Raw genomic sequence first — 14,357 nt, 5'->3', positions numbered from 1 at the left:
GTAAGTCTCGTTTTTATATCGTGTTCGGCAGATTTCGCTTTTCCTTTTGCTAAGCGCTGCACTGAGGTCTCCATGGTCCCCTTGAGCAAGACACATCCATTCATATATTCATTCGACACCGGTTCATTCAGATCCGGTGAAGATCAGATCTCCAAGGTGGGGTAGAAGTCCTTCCTGATAATGCTTCTAATTGATAATGCTACACGTTGATCAAGCAATAATACTATTAGTAGCTTGTCATCACATGGGTGTCATGGTGATGGAAGGGGCCAGGGGTTGGGTTGAAAGTGGGAGGGAATTGCCTAACGTTTCAATGTGTGAGGGTTTTCAAGGTGTAAATGGACCTAGTTCAGAATGTGTCCCTTTGGACCAGGCTGGAGCCATCCACAGGGCCCTTCTGGTGATTCTGCAAGCATGTTGTTGTCTGTACAATCAACTAAGATGCCACTGGTTAGTCTCTTGTGTTACCCCGGCTCCCAGGGCCTGCTTAGCAGGGAGTCCTGGCCTCCATCACTGCCTTTGACACCTTCCGTCTTCCTCACCCTTCATGTTCAATCAAGGCCAAGTCCTTAGATTTTACTTCCATAGAGCCTCTCATGTCCATTCTGTCATCTCTACCTGGCCCTCATTTCCCCTTTCTGGTCAATCTTTGTGAAGCGAAGCTGTCATTATGTCACTGCGTGTGGTAGTTGTGTCCACCGTTGGGTCTTACCTCCCACCGGGTTGGCAGAGTCAGCCCATGGCCGTGTGTGTGCGGGGCTTGGGGGTGCAGGGGATCCTTGAAGTCCCTCCAGGACTGTGTAGGTTCCTTTTTTTCCTTTTGGGGTTGCTAAAAGTACAAACCACAAGGCCAAGTATCACCACCTAAGCAATAGAAGATGCATTAGATTCATCAGAACAAGGTTTAATTATAGCAGGAATCCCATATAATAACCATAGGAGGTCTAGCTGGCTGCCTGGGCCTCCTCAAACATTTGTTTTTCTGCCATCGTTCATGGTTACGCAGCTGCACACAACCTGGAGTCAATCTGCCCTCTTGGGTGCAGCTGGAATATTCTTCCAATGAGGTTTTCGAGAAATCCTGTGTTATAGTCTGCGATTTCAGGAGAGCTGCCCTCTTTATTGAAAGGTCTGGGCAAATGCTGCCACTCCTCCAACTTAATTCAACCGTATTTGCTGAGTGCCTAGGTTATGCCAGGCATGATGCTAGATGCCAGGGATACAGCGATGGACATGATAGACATGGTTCCTGCCTTAATGGAGCTTTTGCTGGCGTGTAAAAGATAGACACTGTGGAGCAATTCGGCCTGAGGGGAGTGCTACACAGTGGTGGCACAGAGCCTAGAGCGGGGAGGTGTGACCTGGCCTCAGGGACAGTGGACATCACCCCGAAGCAGTGACATTTCATCTGAGACTTGGAGGATGAGTGAGAGCTAGTTGGACAAAGGGCAGAGGAAACAGCCACCCAGAGGCGGGAGGAAGAGTGGTGTGCATGAAGGACTGAACAAGTCCATTATGGGCACGTGAGAGGTGGGCATGAAGGGAGTCCCGGGGCTGCAGAGGCAGGCAGGCACCCAAGTATGGAGGGTCAAGCTAAGGATCTGGCTCTGATCTGAAGAGCAGTGGGAAGTCATCGGGGGTTTAAGCAAGATGGTGCCAGGTTTGGTTTTGAAAGTTCGCTCTGGGTGCGGTGTGAAGAATGAAATAAAAAAAGGGACAAGCTTGGCTTGCCAGACATCTGATAGGGGTAATGACCCAGGTGAGAGGCGATGTTGGCTCTGACAAGGGGGAGGCAATGGGGACGCAGGGGAAGGTTGGGAGGTAGAACCACAGGACTTGATCATGAAGTGGGTACAGGAGATGAGGGAGTCAGAGGTGCCTCCCATGGTTCTGACTTGAACGACTGACCATCAACCGAAACAGGAAACACTCCCAAAGGAGCAGCTTTAGGGGACAGAATCTGTGCTGAGTTTGGAGTGATGGTAGAATGTTGGGAAGAGATATTCTCTGGGCTCAGGGAAAGACAGCCGGGCCAGGGATACATGCATACTGTGGGCATTGAAGCCAGGAGAGGGGATGAGGGCATCCAGGGACAGGAAGAAGGGAGGTGGGCCTAGGACAAAACTCCGAGGGGTGAGCAGAGAAGGACGCAGCGAGGAGAAGAGAAAGAGGGGTTACAGAGATAGGAGGAAAACCAGGAGACTAGGGAGTTAGAAATTCCCAAAGTGAGGATGGCTATCAATTAAATGCATTCGATTGAGCGTCTAATATTCCATTTTAAATGGTTTTCTTCTCTGTGCCATGTTGAAACTCTGCTCTGATGCCCCTACATTTTTAGCAAGTCTGTTACAAACTATTTGCGGGCAGGAGGGAGAACCCATCGTGTTGCACATTTAGGGCAGTGTGGGTCAGAAAGGGGACAGCAAGCAGCCTCGGAAAGCCACTGCCTTCTGAAGCACAGGCCCAGGTGGGACGAGGCGCCCTGATGGGAGCAGGGGTTTAGGGCCAAGAGCACAGGTAGAGCCAGCCATGACTGCGAAGCAAGACTGGCCCAGCTGGGGAGTGGATGCAGGACAGAGATTCCTTTCCCCAAATCCACCAGTGGGGAGAAGTGACCTGAGGAAGGAAGGGCCAGATCCTGCTGCCTGGTGGAGAGGAGCTTTCCAGGTAGGTACACTTCCAAGTAGCAAGAAAGCTCCGATTCATGGGGACCTCAGAGCATCCTTGCAACCACAGTGCCTAGCCTCCCTCCCCATGCAGATGATTAAGAATTCTCTTTTTGAGGCTCCTTCTTCCTTATCTGCATTCTGTTCTGAAAGGTAAATAAGCTACTTATACTTTTGACCCCTACCTGCTTCTGGTAGGTTCCTTTAAAAGTGAGAGTTTTCTAAGAGTGCCCAGTGGCATTGGTTTGACTGCGGGTGGAAGACAGTCTGACATCTCTCCTGGTCCACCAGGCTGTTGCTCTGTATGCCCTGTTCTCAGTTCTCTCCTGACTGTGTGGTTTGGCTCCCTCTGGTGGCTGCAGCAAGAACAAGAAGCCTAATTCCTTGGCTGCGTGGAACGATGCGCAGTTCTGAGTTTGGGACTCGCTTCTCCCTTGATGCTTCCTGACCCACCCCTACCCTACCCAGCAGCGCTGGCTGGGGAATCTGCACCTCTGATTGATAGGCCAGTAGAGAGGTCTTTGAGTCAAGAAGACAACTTTAATGGTCAGGTCAGTTTTTATAGGTTCTCTTCGACATGATACTTTTGATTTTGGCTGGAGCCCTGGGTCACATCAAACTGAAGAAAACCCATTTCTGGCTGCAGTTGCATTTTTGGACAGTGTCAAAGGTGAGAAGAAGATGTGGCAGAAGGATGAGCCCCAGCCTGGCTCCGTCTTGACAGATGGCTGGCTGGCTGCCCTCCAGGTGGTGGATGGGGTGGGGTGAGGAGAATCATCTTGTTTTTAAGCGGCCGGCTTTCCTATTGGGGCAAAGGATAAACGCATTACATTCCAGGATCTTGTCAGAAGGTTGTAGTACATGGGAAAACACCAGCTTTTCATGATTAATGTATGAATCTTTGCCCTTGGTGCCTCCAGAATCTCTAAATATTTTGGGTAAGTGGGACAAAATCGCTCTACAGAAAAATTAAAAGAATAAAAGGCACAATTCGCTATGGCCACAGAAAATATGAAATATCTAAGAATAAATTTAATAAGAAATGTGCACAATCTTTATTCTTATAAAAAAGCTTCAGAATTACAGAAAATAAGATTTCAGTATGTAGGGAGACATACCATATTCTAGGATGGGGCAACTCAATGTTATAAAGCTGTCAGTTCTTCCCCAATTGGTTTATAGACGTAAGACAATTCTAACTGAAACCCCAATGGGATGAAAACATTTCTGAATTTTCATAATGATTCCAAAATTCTTGGAGAAAAAATATACGAGAGTAAGAGTTTAAAATAATGAGGGCAATTTGAATTTCAAGTTATTTAAACATATTATGAAGCAATAATAATAATTTAAAAAATGCTACTGGCAGCAAAAATAGCTCAGTTGAACAAAATAGAATGCTCAGACAGACTCAGGTGCAGATATAAGAAATTAGTAAATGATAGAAGCTTTTCAAATTAGATGGATTATGGAATAACTAGTGCTGTGATAATGATACACTATTTGGTAAATATAGTTAAGTTACCTGAAACATTGCACCAAAATAAATTCCAGGAGGATTAGAGTTAAATATAAGAAAGTGAAATTCTATATAAAGAAAACTATAAGAAAATATGGATGAGTCTAAGCAAGAAGACAAAAGAGTAAATCATGAAAGAGAAGATAATTGATAAATCTGTCTAAATAAACACATGAAGTTCCCATATGTAAAACAAAACAACACAAATCAACTCTGAGAAAGTCAGAAACACAACTACAAGGCAAGTGATAACTGGGAAAAATATTTGTAACACACACAACAGGCAAAGGATTAATAGCAATATTTCTAATATGGAAAAATGCTCTTAAAATCAATAAGAAAATGATGAACACTTCAGTAAAAATAGGCAAGATCACGAACAGGTCATCCAAAGAACATTTTCAGTCCTTGTCTGACTTTACTTCTTAGCGTCAATGGATTTTTTTTTTTTTTTTTTTTTTTGCGGTACCTCTCACTGTTGTGGCCTCTCCCGTTGCGGAGCACAGGCTCCGGACGCGCAGGCTCAGCGGCCGCGGCTCACGGGCCCAGCCGCTCCACTGCATGTGGGATCTTCCCGGACCGGGGCACGAACCCGTGTCCCCTGCATCGGCAGGCGGACTCTCAACCACTGCGCCACCAGGGAAGCCCCATCAATGGATTTTTTGACCTGGCCCTCCTCTTCTAAACATTCTGGTCTCTGTTTTACTGGTATATACTCCCATGGTTCATCTTCCATCTCTCTGGCTGTAGCTTTTCTGTCTCTTTTTTAGTTCCTCCTCTTCTACCTGGCTTCTAAGTGTTAGAATTCCTTAAGGCTCTTCTCTCATTCATTAATTCCATTGTAAGAATATTACCTGTGTCTATGGCTTTAGTGATTGTTTATGTGTATGTGACTCACACATTTACTTCCCCAGGCATGCTTATCGTCTGAGCCCCAGATTCACATACCCAACGACCTACTTTCCACTTGAGTGATGTCTTCAAAGCTCCTCAAACCCAGCACATCTAAAACTGAACTCATGAACATCCCTCCAAAACAGGGTCTGTTCCAGGGACTGTCTCTCAATTTACCACCTTGGAGTAATCCTTGACACTTTTCTCTCCTTTATCCCCTCCCCAAATATGTTTCATCACTGAGTCCTGGCAGTTTTTACTTCGTAAATGTTTCTCAAACGTGTCCACCTCCACCATCACTGCCCTTCTCTAAGCTGTCAGGGATGTTATACACAGTTGTGATTAGAATATGCATTTAAGGGCTTCCCTGGTGGTGCAGTGGTTGAGAGTCCGCCTGCCGATGCAGGGGACACGGGTTCATGCCCCGGTCCGGGAGGATCCCACATGCTGCAGAGCGGCTGGGCCCGTGAGCCATGGCCACTGAGCCTGCGCGTCCGGAGCCTCTGCTCCGCAGCGGGATATGCTACAACGGTGAGAGGCCCGCAAAGAATATGCATTTAAGATTCCTCCATGTCTTTTCATGGCTTGACACCTCATTTCTTTCTTTCTTTCTGTTTTTAGTAGTAGAAATATATTTATTTATTTATTTACTTACTTACTTATGGCTGCGTTGGGTCTTTGTTGCTGCGCGCGGGCTTTTTCTCTAGTTGCGGCGAGCGGGGACTACTCTTCGTTGCAGTGCGCAGGCGTCTCATTGCGGTGGCTTCGCTTGTTGTGGAGCACGGGCTCTGGGCATGCGGGCTTCAGTAGTTGTGGGACGCAGGCTCAGTAGCTGTGGTTCACGGGCTTTAGACCACGGACTCAGTATTTGTGGCACATGGGCTCAGTAGTTGTGGCTTGTGGGCTGTAGAGCTCAGGCTCAGTAGTTGTGGAGCACAGGCTTAGTGGCTCTGCGGCATGTGGGATCTTCCCGGACCAGGGATCAAACCCGTGTACCCTGCATTGGCAGGCGGATTCTCAACCACTGTGCCACCAGGGAAATCCCAACACCTCATTTCATTTTTTTTTTTTTTTTTGCGGTACGAGGGCCTCTCACTGTTGTGGCCTCTTGCATTGCGGAGCACAGGCTCCGGACGCGCAGGCTCAGCGGCCATGGCCCACGGGCCCACGGGCTCAGCTGCTCCGCGGCATGTGGGATCTTCCCAGTCCAGGGCATGAACCCGTGTCCCCTGCATCGGCAGGCGGACTCTCAATCACTGCACCACCAGGGAAGCCCCTCATTTCTTTTTTTTTTTAAAATAAATTTATTTATTTATTTTTGGCTGAATTGGGTCCCCGCCGCTACGCGCGGGCCCCCTCCAGTTGGCAGCGAGCAGGGGCTACTCTTCATTGCGGTGCGAGGGCTTCTCATTGCTGTGGCTTTGCTGTAGAGCACGGGCTCTAGGCGTGCAGGCCTCAGCAGCTGTGGCCCGCAGGCTCCAGAGCACAGGCTCCTGGCACATGGGTTTAGTTACTCCGCGGCACGCGGGATCCTCCCAGACCAGGTCTCGAACCCGTGTCCCCGGCATCGGCAGACGGACTCCCAACCACTGCACCACCAGGGAAGCCCCCCTCATTTCTTTTTAATGCTGAATAATATTCCAGGGTACGAATGTACCACAGTTTACCTATTCACCTATTGAAGGACAAACGTTTGCTATAAACATTTGCATGCAAGGTTTATTAACCAGTTGAGTAAATACCTAGGAACATGATTGCTGGATTGTATGGTAAGACTATGTTTAGCTTTATAAGAAACTGCCACATCGTCTTCTGAAGGGACTGTACCATTTTGCATCCCCATGAGCAGTGGATGAGAGTTTCTGTTGTTCTATATCCTTGCTGGCATTTGGTATTGTCAACTGTTTTGATTTTAGCCATTCTAATAGGTGTGTGGTGATATCTTATTGTTTTAATTTGCAATTCCCTAATGGCAAATAATGTTGAGCATCTTTACATATCTTATTGTTGAATTTTAAGAGCTCTTTGTGTATAGAAATCCTTTATCAGATATATATTTTACAAATATTTTCTCCCAATCTGTGGCTTGTCTTTTTTTTTTTTTAGCTGTATGCGGGCCTCTCACTGTTGTGGCCTCTCCCTTTGTGGAGCACAGCCTCCGGATGCGCAGGCTCAGCGGCCATGGCTCACGGACCCAGCCGCTCCGCGGCATGTGGGATCTTCCCAGACCGGGGCACGAACCCGTGTCCCCTAAATCGGCAGGCGGACTCTCAACCACTGCGCCACCAGGGAAACCCCTGTGGCTTGTCTTTTTGTTCTCTTAATAGTGGCTTTCACAGAGCAGAAGTATTAAATTTTAATAAAGTCTAACTTAATATTTTTTCATGAATTGTGCCTTTGGTATTGTAACTCATCACCAAATCCAAGGGCACATAGCTTTTCTTCTGCATTTCCTTCTAAAAGTTTTATAGTATTTCATTTTATATTTAGGTCTATTATCAATTTTGAGTAATTTTTTGGTGAAAGTGTAATGTCTGTGTCTAGATTAATTTTTTTTACACATGGATGTCCAATTATTCCAGCACCATTTGTTAATTAGACAATCTCCATTGAATTGTCTTTGCTGCTTTGTCAAAGGTTGGTTGGACATCTATAGAAGATTTTTATTGGGATTGCTTTTAATCTATAGGTCAAGTATCTTAACAGTGCTGAGCGTTCCAATCCATCAACATGGTATGTCTGTTTATTTAGATCTTCTCTGATATCTTTCATCAGACTTTGCTAGTGTTATGCATATAGATCATATACATATTTTGTGAGATTTATACCTAAGTACTTCATTTTTGGTGTTCTATTATAAATAGTAATATGTTTTAAATCTCTAATTCCAGTTGTTCATTGCTGGTACATAGGAGAGCAACTGGCCTTTTTTTTTCTTTTGGCTGCGTTGGGTCTTAGTTGCAGCATGTGGGATCTTTCCTTGCAGTGCATGTGTTCTCTCTAGTTGCGGCTCCCGGGCTCCAGATCATGTGGGATCTGTAGCTGTGGCACACGGGCTCTCTAGTTGAGGCGTGTGGGCTCAGTAGTTGTGGCGCACAGGCTTAGTTGCCCCATGGCATGTGGGATCTTATTTCCCCGACCAGGGATTGAACCCATGTCCCCTGCATTGGAAGGAGGATTCTTTACCACTGGACCACCAGGGAAGTCCCACAATTGGCTTTTGAATGTTAATCTTGTATCCTGTAACCTTGCTATAAATGCTTATTATTTCCAGGAGGTATTTTGTTTATTTTTTTGGATTTTCTACATAGACTATCATGTCATTTGTGAAGAAAGACTGTTTTATTTCTTCCTTCCATATATATATATATATATATATATATATATATATATATATATATATCTTTTATTTCCTTTTCCTGTCTTATTGCACTAGCTAGGACTCCCAGGATGATGTTGAAGAGGAGAGGTTAGAGGTGTCATACTAACCTCGGCTTTTCACTAGCATCCCTCTAGTGAGCCCTAGCCACCATCCCCTCTCCCTTGGCCTGTTATAACAGCCTCTGAACTGGTCTTCCTACTTTCATTTTTGTTCCTACAAAGTCCATTGTCTGCATAGTAGCCAAGATGAGTTTTTAAGAATGTAAACCAGATCATGTCACTTCACAGATTAAGACAACTCCACTAGTCTGCTGTTGCACTTATACTAAAATCTAAACTCCTCAGTTTAGCCTAAAATGCCCTATACAATCTGGCCCCTCCATGGCTGGGTAGCATCATTTTGTAAGACCCTGGCTTTCTTTCTGTCCTTCAAGTACATTCTGCCTTTGGGCCTTGGCACCAGCTGTTTCCTCTGCCGGGAATGTTCTTCCCACTCATTGTAGTACTGGTTCTTTCTGGTTATTTAGATCTCGCTGCAGTGTCACCCTCTCAGGGTGACCTCCCAATCTAACGTTGTACTTAGTCATTCTCTGTTATGTTAACATGTTTTAATTCTTTGCATAGCTTTTACTGCTACCAGACTTTGTCTTGTTTCTTTTTAAAATTGTCTGTCTCTGCTCCCCTCTCCCCTGCCTCTGACCCTCCCAGCTGCTGGAGTATAAGCTCCTTGAAAGCAGGGCTCTACCTCTCGTGTTCACTGCTGTACCCCCAGTGCCTGGAGCAACACCAGGCATGGTGTGGGTGCTGAATGACCCCTTAGTGATGAACACCATCCATCCCAACCTGAGCTCTTGACAGGAGTCTGGACTTAGTAACCCTCTTGGAATGTGCGAAAGTCCCACTTCTAGACAGGATCCTGTCCCTTAGCTTTGTGTCCACACTGCCCTTTTCTGCCTGTTCTGAGCAGCCACTTCTGGTTCTTAGGGTCCCGCATCACTTAGCTCCACCCTTCAGTTCTTTTACCCACCTCAGGCCCCTTTGCTCAGACAGCCACTGCAGACAAATGTCTTGGACTCTGGTCCTCAGTGCTCTCTCTCCCCTGGCTCTGTTTAGTTTTTGCTCCCCAACCCAAGGCACCATAGCTATGGTTCAGAGGCTCCTGGCGGCCTCCCTGATGCTTAGGGCTGCACCCTCGTCTGCTGTGCTTGGTGTTCAGAGCCTGGAATGCTGCCTGGCACATTGGTGTTCACTGAATATTTATTCCGTGCATGAATGGGGATCCACAGAAAGGTTGGCAGAAAGAAAGCAAGAGGGTAGCCAAGGTCTGGGTTGCCTACAGTTTGTCCAAAGGAACAGATGAGGAATAAGAATATACTTGTGTCAGACACATTAGGCACAACAGTTTGAAATGTAACAAATGGACAAACGTAGAAGTTTAGATACTGGAATGTTTGGAAAGAGAAATTCTGAAAATGATGACTTTGTGGTACCATGTATTTAGTTGAGTCTTCAAGTTCAAAAATTCTGTATATTTTCATTTGTATATGATAAGGTATAACTGCACACACACACACACACACACACACACACACACACACACACACACAGGTATGCTCCCTATTTTGTTCTTTTAACATTTTGTTCTTTCTGCTGAAGCTAGTAATTCAAGACAGTTGCAGCAGAGGGCAGAATTGTATAAGAAATGTAAACGCCTTTTATTTCTTGCCTGAAAATCACTCCCAAATACAAATGACAACAATATATATGGATTGAGCTAGAGAAATACTCTTTTTCGACTCTCTGGTTTTCCAAATTTACATATGAGGATTAGTTGAAGGCCTTGACTTATTTTTCACGTGGTAGTTTAAGATACTTGGTAATATATGTAAACCTTAATAAAAGCAAAGTGCTGATGCTTTGAGAGAGAAACAGTGAAATATAGAAAATGTATTTAATATTTAACTTGTATCAAGATTAAGTGGTAAGCACTCTTTGTTCCCTTCCAAATATGCTTTAGGATTATTTACTTTCCTTTCCATTCTAGTGCTGGAACGCAGACTTTTTGAGGTTACTGCCACTGACAGATGCCGATTAATGTCCTTCATTGTGAGATTTCTGAAGCTTCTGGGCAAGACCAATGAAGCAGAAGAGTTATTCTTGAGTGTTGAGAACATGTTAGTGCAGGTAAATTGGGAAGTAGTTTTTTAAATCCTTCAAACGTTATTCAACTTGTGTTAGGTATTTTCAGATATCATTTACCTTTGTTTGTTTATAATTTAGTCCACAAATAGAGGAACTAATGAATAATGAATAATAAATAATTATTACTTATGTTCATCAGTGAGGAAGCTTTGATTTTAATCCGTGTCCCAAACTGTATATTAGTGACGACAACCAGTAAATAGATGGGAGTCACGATTGAATGAATGAATACCAACAGGTGTCATTTTGGAGGGATAAAAGGAATGTTCGTAAAACAAGATGGGAACGAGAGTAGTGGGTTGAAATAAACTAATAAAATACTGTTTAAAGAGTTGGTTGTAATTTTCTTTTTTTCTACATCTTTATTAGAGTAGAATTGCTTTTACAAGGCTGTGTTAGTTTCTGTTGTACAACAAAGTGAATCAGCCATATGCATACATATATCCCCATATCCCCTCCCTCTTGAGCCTCCCTCCCACCTTCCCTATCCCACCCCTCTAGGTGGTTATAATTTTCATAAAGATGTTGGGGAAGGTTGATTGATTATCTTGTCCCTCTATTGATTTACTTTTCCTGAAATAGAAACTTTTGGGCTTGTTGAATACAATGAAACTTTCACTCATGACATATAACTGTAACTGTTCTTAGGATGACATTTAACTGTCCTTTAAAAAATTATAAATGTTTACCGATTGTAGTATTTTATGGGCCACAGGTAATGTAACCCAAGACAAAGCTATTTTTGTTTTAAAACAAAGGCCTTCAAATGTTCATAAAGCTCTGTCTCTGCTCCATCAACATACATCTTTCTAGAAGGAATTCTATCTAAAGAGATTTATAAGACTCAAGATCTGCAATCCCTTTATTGCAGAGGCCATGCTTGTTTACCAATTTTTGTGTGTACCATGGTGTCTTACAACCTCCGGGTGCTTAGTGAATGTGACGACTGAATCAATGAATCAATTTGAATTTGCCAGTACTTTGTGTCCTTAGAAGGTAGTGTGGGGTAGTGCATCAGCCTGGACTATTTACAGACTGACCCAGATTTAAAGTGCTTTGGCATTTCCTGCTTGCGACTTTGGCAAAAATTTGAACCTCTGACTCAGAGTTCTCATTGTTGAGGGTTCTAAGATCTGCCTCATGGGGCTGTTATCAGGGTGAAGTGAGCGGTAGCACAAAGCACTTCAAACAATGCGCGGCACATAGTGAGATCTTAAGCTGTTTGGTTATTACCGTCCGTGGGTTAAAAAGTAACTGAGGCCTAGGTGAGAGATAATAAGAGTTTGATTTAAGCTATTTTGACCACTCTTGCATTTTCAGAGAGTAGAGTCCAGTGATTCTCTGATATCTTATTTTGATTATGGAATTTCCCCCTGCACCAAATACTTTTTTCCCCACGAGGTCCAGATTTTCATCACTGACATGTGTCTTTCTGGAAAGCACCAATTATTTTATTAGGTCATCACTGAATGCCTGATTTCAGCCATTCGCTCAGTCGACCACTCATTCATTCATCCATCCATTCATTCATTCATCCATTCCCTCATTCACTTAGTCATTTCCTCATCCATTCACTCATTCACTGACTCATTCACTCATTCATTCATTAACTCACTCATTTGGTCATCTGTTCACTCAGCCATTCACTCAACCGTTCACTCGTTCACTCACTGAGTCACTCACTCATTCATTCACTCAGTCCTCCACTCTGCTAACATTCCCTGAGGGCCTTGCCCAGCCTGAGCTCTGTGCTGGGAGTTGGGATGATAGCATTAGGCAAGGCGGGCACAGTTCCTGCCCTCATGGAGCTCCCAGTCACCGCCAGCATCTCCAACTGTGATGAAGCGTAACCTGTGGAGTAGGTGGGGTGAAGGGAGAAGGTGGCTGCACCGGAAGCATGACAAAGCTGAGATGTTCAGAGAGGATTTCCCACTTCAAAGCACTCCTTCCAGAGGCATCAGTCTTATGATTGTATTCTCAAAATATTTTTGCAACAGTTCTTTGGGATTAGCCATCATGGAGACTATCAGAATAATTTTTTTAGGCTCTGAGGGCCCTTCCCAAAGAGAAGTTCTAAAACAATTTTGGGCAATAACCACTTCTTTGAAATATGTACTGAACATTCTTGAGGGGAAAGAGCTTATTATTTGTGCTACATACATTCCGTGCCAAACCACTTTTGTGATTTCTTCAGATTAGGTTATTTTAAAGTTTTGGTGCAGAGGTTTTCAACTGGGAGGCAATTTTGTTTCTCAGGGACCATCTGGCGATGTTGGAGACCTTTTGGTTGTCACAGCTTGGCGGGGAGCTTGCTAACGGCATCTAGTGGGCAGAGGCCAGGGATACTCTAAACGTCCTACACTACACAGGCCAGCCCTGCCGCCCCCCATGTCAAAGTATTAGATGGCACAGAAGTCAGTAGTGCTGAGGCTGGGAAACCCTGATTTATAGCAGCAAGTATGCTTGTTAAAAAAGTAAGTCTCATGACTCTCCCCCTAGTATTTCACAATAGGTGCATCAGGCTGCAGGAAAACCAAAGGATACTTTTGTGAAGGGCGCCTCTGTTTATGCGTCAGAGGCTCACTTGTTAAGAACATGTGCAGAGCAGAGCTTTGGAGATAGGCCGGTCTGGGTTGGACACCCTTGTTCTCCTACTGACTAGCCACGTGAGCTTGGGGGATTGATTTAACCTCACTGAGCCTCAGTTTCCCTGCTTGTAATAGAGGGGTAATAATCCCTATTTCCTAGGGTTTCTGCAGATATCCACTGAGGTTATGCAGTTTAAGAGCTTTGCTCGGTCAGGGCTCCATAGGTGGTGGCCAGTACAGACCATGACCTAAGAATGCTTCACAATCACTGGGCATATCGACAAACGTTTACTGAAGAGCCATGAAGCACAGAACTCAATTCTTGGATCATGGGGTCTCTGCCCTCAAGAAGCAGATGGCCTGGAGTAAGAGGGGAATAAAAGACATGTCTTCATAAAGAGGATACTGACACTATATGGCTGCATTTGACATGCCGATCAGTATTCCTGGCAATGTGGGCAGTGAGACTCAAGGGTCAAAGGACCTCTGTGGGCTGGTGGTAGATTGGGAGCTGTCATCCTCCCTGTGACAGGGGATTCTGCCTGACTGATTGGAAACGTGGCCATGACATGGGGAGAAATCAAGGAAACCCTGAGGATTTGAGTCTGATGATGGACGTGGGGAAATTCAAAGAGGAACCTGGATTTGGAGACAGGATGATGAATTTTTAACATTTAAACTGCTGAGTTTGCAGTTCAGGAAAAATACCCAAGGGGAGTATCCAGCCAGCTGGGGAAACATAGGATTAGAAGTCTGGAAAGAGACTGGAGAGACATCTACATACATGTGAATGCTAAAACCATGAGGAAACAAGATCTCTGAATGATAGTAGGAATTGGTCATTGGAAAATTACTTATCCTTAAAAGGAGGAAAGGGAAAAAACCTGTACAGGAGTAAGAGATTGGAAGAGAATAAGGATATCCTAGTTTCCCCAAATCAAAGAGGGAGTGGCTAACAGCATCAACTGCTCCTTAGAGGCCTGGGCAAGTGAGGACTGAAAGAAGGCCCCTGGGTCTGGTGAGCAAAGGTCAGTGGTAACCCCTGAGATGGAAGGGGGTATATGTGTCAGGAGCCAAACTGCAGGGCTTTAAGAGGTGAGTGTGTGA

The 14,357-nt window shown here is 44.8% G+C and overlaps 1 long non-coding RNA gene across 8 annotated transcripts in view; it reads left to right on the top strand.

Annotated features, from left to right (window-relative positions):
• Window positions 1-14,357, top strand: part of LOC111187865 (uncharacterized) — an 81,924-nt gene that overhangs the window by 34,914 nt on the left and 32,653 nt on the right. For all 8 annotated transcript variants that reach the window (XR_016395045.1, XR_016395040.1, XR_016395039.1 and 5 more), the window contains one exon: window positions 10,505-10,644. This is a non-coding gene — a long non-coding RNA (uncharacterized LOC111187865). The remainder of the gene's footprint in view (window positions 1-10,504; window positions 10,645-14,357) is intronic.

Source organism: Delphinapterus leucas, chromosome 11 (genome assembly GCF_059928025.1).
Source record: "Delphinapterus leucas isolate spDelLeu-1000000601 "Yukka" chromosome 11, BTC_Dleu_Yukka2, whole genome shotgun sequence".
NCBI classification, from domain to species: Eukaryota; Metazoa; Chordata; class Mammalia; order Artiodactyla; family Monodontidae; genus Delphinapterus; species Delphinapterus leucas.
Note: the sequence above shows the minus strand (reverse complement) of the source record. Positions and strands in the feature narration are given on the sequence as shown.